This window comes from Rana temporaria, chromosome 3 (assembly GCF_905171775.1).
Source record: "Rana temporaria chromosome 3, aRanTem1.1, whole genome shotgun sequence".
NCBI lineage: Eukaryota > Metazoa > Chordata > Amphibia > Anura > Ranidae > Rana > Rana temporaria.
This window is the reverse complement of record NC_053491.1, coordinates 178795747-178800593: the sequence shown is the minus strand read 5'-3', so window position 1 is coordinate 178800593 and position 4847 is coordinate 178795747.

The window sequence follows — 4847 nt, the reverse complement described above, 5'->3', positions numbered from 1 at the left end:
TCTAAAATTGATTAACTAATTCAGGGGACAGGGGTGCTTTAATTATTTATATATATTTTTAGATTATTTATTTTGTTTTTTATTAAATTTTTACACCGTCTCTTTAAATTTTTGTCACTCGCCAGGACAGGAGGGACAAAAATAGCAGGTGTCACGCCTAAATCCAAGCTTGCTTGAGACACGGCATCTTTTTGTGGTGCTCTTTGGGTAGGGGTACCGGGAAGGAAATCCCGAAAATTCCTCTCATGCAGCCAGCTCACTGCATCTGGATTGGAAGTGCTGGAAAGAAACTGTTTAAAAAGAAGGCGGCCAGAAAATGTAATCAGGAACAAGATGCAGGCATCTTGTTGGGGGATATACAAGGCTGCAAATTTTTGGTTGAAGTGGTTTATGAGGGGCCGAATTTTGTGAAGCCGATCATATCTAGGGTCCCCACCTGGGGATGAAAGACTCATTTCACTTCTTTTCCTCAACCTCAGAACCAACATCAGAATCAAGTAATAGCTGTGCAATGCAAAATTCGATCAAAATAGCCTAACTGTCCAAGTGTTGAACAGGTGCTGCATCCCAATAAATATGTACAAAAAAAATGAATGAAAACTTGAATGTGAACAAAGGTATTTTTAGGGTGTTGTTTGGATTGGAGAGGGGACTTTAAAGGCACCAACAACCAATTTGCATTTGAGTAAATATATAAAAAGATTTTATTTATACAAACATGTTAAAATTCAGGTAAAGATAGAACATATTCCAAATACAAAAGATTCATATATAAAATAGAGGATTGTAACATATCCTATTCTGATTCAACATATTATCACAATACCCCAAAGTTTTGACTAAAGAAAGTCTTCTTCAGGGTTTTTTTTGTGGAGGAATAGGCACTACAAGACAAAAGTCAATTAGTGACTCATTATACAAAAAATGATATACTTTTTTGTAGCTGCTGACTTTTAGAAAACAGCCACTCACCTATCCCACGATCCAGCTGTGTACTGAACCCAGCTGGTTTCCCCTGCTCTCTTCTTTCCTCTGTGCCACCATCTTAACTATGGACACCTGGCTGTGACAGCTTGCGGCCTTACAGCCAGGTGCCCACTGCGCATGTGTGAACAGCGTTGAGCATCGTGAATGGTCTTCTAGGACATGTCACAATACCAGAAGACTGCAGGGAGAGCTCCCGATTCAGATCGCCTAGGCCAGTGGTCATCAACCTTGTCCTGCAGGGCCCACTAACAGGCCAGGTTTTCAAGATAACTGAAATACATCACAGCTTATATCATTTGCTCCTCAGTGATCGCAGTATTCTAGACTGCATCTCCCCAAGGTAATACATAAAACCTGGCCTGTTAGTGGGCCCTGCAGGACAGGATTGATGACCACTGGCCTAGGCGACCAAAGCGGAAGTGGGAGCAGGTTCCTGTCAAAATAGGGTACCTGCCCCCCACACTCCTCAAAAGTTCAAATTCTTCAAGAGGAGCAGGGGATGAGTCCTTAAAGCAGAACTTCACCTTTTGCACTGAGCTCCGCTTTAAGGCATCCATATTACGTGTGCAGGCTTCTGAGTACCAGTATATCACAACCGGAGCAGGAACCATATAGAAAGTATTATACATGTAACATGTAATTGGTAACATCTACAGGCAAAGGGTATAAAAACCATATTTAGGATGGGCGTGGCCTTTGGCATCAGTTACTTCCTCTTCGCTGCTGCCATCTCCTATGCTGTGACTGGCTGCAAATGTAAATCGTGGGTTAATTTAGTATCATGCATACATATACAAAGATGATATATACAGTAAGTACCCATACTACTTCTCATCAGTCAAAAAACACTGAAAACCTGGAATATGACAAAGTGTTTTCTCCATTTTTTTTTTTAGCCAAACAAGCATTATGGTTTTGTTATCAGATGCTTGCTTTGCGCATCTCTGTGTAGCGGAACCTTGAGGTTAATTTAAACAATGACTTTGGTTGTGACTGTTTTCTTCAAACCTAAACAACCTTGAGTAAACCAAACCTCATTAATAGCCTTGTCCATTTTTTTGTTTAAACCCTCCCACACACCTTGCAGTAAAAGTATACTAAAAGACTTCCTAGTATGAGTGTGTAGGCATTACCAATATCACCCAAGGCTAGACTGTTGGGAAATATCAAAAACATTTTAGAATCAGGCTGCATTTTTAAGCTGTTTCTAAGAAGCTATGGACCAGAATTGATTGCGGAACTCTGAATACATTATTACTGGCTTTCCGCTATGAATCTTAAATGTGCTTGTGCTTAAACTTTGCCTGCATTCTATTGTTTAACAACGCTTGCATACAACCTAAACTATTGACTAATACATAACACCTCAGTTCATCAAAGACAAAATCCCAAATTTGTCAGACATAGTAGTTCTATGCAGAAGTGCCACTTTTATAAATGATGAGAAACTGAAATTGGATTACAAGTAACCTTTGGCTTTCGATCAGTTAGACAATAGCCAATGTTGTTAAGGGCAATTTCCATGCACAGCATGTGGGTCCTGTTTCACCGTCCAGGGACATGGTTGTATACTGCTCACAACTGTTTATGCATGTTAAGCAGCCTCACTGAGAAAGCCTTCATAAATCTCGCCCAAATTCCCCTCTATAGTTATTTCACTTATGCATTTTTTTTGGTGGTTAAGGGCAGCTGATACTTTATTTTCAGGAATATAAATTGCTGTATTTCAGATCTACAGAAAAAGCTGGGTAGAAAAGGATAAAAAAAATCCTGTTTTTAATGACGTAGCATTTCAGTGGGAACATTATTATTTTATGCTAAATACAAAAAGGTCAATACCGGTTGCACTAAGGGGAGACTAAGGTCTACAATTTATACATGCTTTAGCCTAAGGTAGCTATTATTTAAAAAAGTAAATCAAAAATGTATATTTTTGCTTTTGTTAGATACAGAAGAGTTAAACCAAATAACCATTTCTGTGAGCTCCATTGTTGAAATATCAGAGTTCCCACATTTGTGTACCTGCTGTAGTCATTATGAGGGCTCCCACTCTCTCTATTGTGTTTTTTTATTTTATTTAGTATTCTGGGAAATGCAACAGGAAGAGAGAAAACACACAAAGGTGGGCAGATACACCCAAAACCTCCATATAGACAGGAACAGAGTCAGGAACAATGCCTTGTACGGTTTTGACCGTGCAAAAGTCCGCCGCGAGAAAGAGAACAGGTTCTCTAAGGTCCATCAGACTTCCGGTAAAAAAGTCAGCTGGAAGCGACACACGGCCGGACTTTCTGAGAAAAAAAGCCTTTTCTCGGAAAGTCCGGCCGTTTGTACGAGGCATAAGTCTTTTTGTTGGGGTAAAAGAAAATCCAGAGGCTGACTCAGTCCACCAGACTCCATCTATACCCAACATTGTATTAATAGTGGACTGACCCTTTAATTTAATTGTCATTTATCAATACAATTATGTATATTTAAACATTTTAAATATTGTATAGCTATTCTTGTTAGAAACCTGAACATTTTTAGCTTAAACCACTAAATAGTTTGTTTAGGGCATAACAATTATTTCCAGGTACCCACTAACTGCTTGGTATCTACAGTGCAATTTGACATATGACAGCATGTTCCCAGATCACTTTATGATCATAGAAAATAAAATTTTGCATCTTGCAGTAAAGTTTATCTTATTTGCTTTTTAGAAATACAGTAAAACCTTGGTTTGCGAGCATAATTCATTCCAGAAACATGCTTGTAATCCAAAGCACTTGTATATCAAAGCTTTTTTTTTACAGGGTATAAAAGAGAACAGAGACACCTCTAAAGCCGCGTACACACGATCAGTCCATCTGATGAGAACGGACCGATGGACCCTTTTCATCGGTTAACCGATGAAGCTGATTGATGGTCCTGTCGCGCCTACACACCATCGGTTAAAAAAACGATCGTGTCAGAACACGGTGACGTAAAACACAACGACGTGCTGAAAAAAAACTAAGTTCAATGCTTACAAGCATGCGTCGACTTGATTCTGAGCATGCATGGATTTTTAACCGATGGTTCTGCCTACTAATGATCGTTTTTTTCCCATCGGTTAGGAATCCATCGGTTAAATTTAAAGCAAGTTGGCTTTTTTTTAACCGATGGTTAAATAACCTATGGTACCCACACACGATCGGTTTCGACCGATGAAAACGGTCCATCAGACCGTTGTCCTCTGTTTAACCTATCGTGTGTACGAGGCCTAAGTGTAGCATAAAGTTGATAAATATTGTTACCATATTGCTACACTAAGGCCCCATGCACACGAGACGCTGGTAAACTCGAGTTCAGAGGCATTTGGGCATTTTTTTCAACTGCCCCTGAACACATTTAATGTTATCCTATGTGTCCATGCACACATTCACGTTTTTTTGCGTTTTAAAGCAGTTGGGTTTAGGCTCATTTTTTCAGAAGCAACATTTTTGGTTCAGACGCAAAAGTTTTTGTGTTTCAAAGCTTTGGGAGGGTCTACAATGTCTTTGTTGTAAAAGCTGATAGCCGCAAACGCAGTAAAACGCAGCTAAACGCAGCAAAACGCTGCGAAATTTGCGGCAAAAAAAGGCGTTTTAAACGCCGTTTTTTGCCTTTGAAAACTTGAGTTTACATGTGTTTGCATTTGCTTCTCGTGTGCATGGGGCCTTAGAGGCTCCTCTCTTCTTTTTTATACTCAGTTGTGACATGACGCTACTCTTATATCAAGACATCGCTTGTATATCAAGGCAAAATGTAATAAAACATTTTGCTTGTCTTGCAAAACGCTCTCAAACCAAGTTACTCTCAAACCAAGGTTTTACTGTATAGGTTCACATTTTTCACTT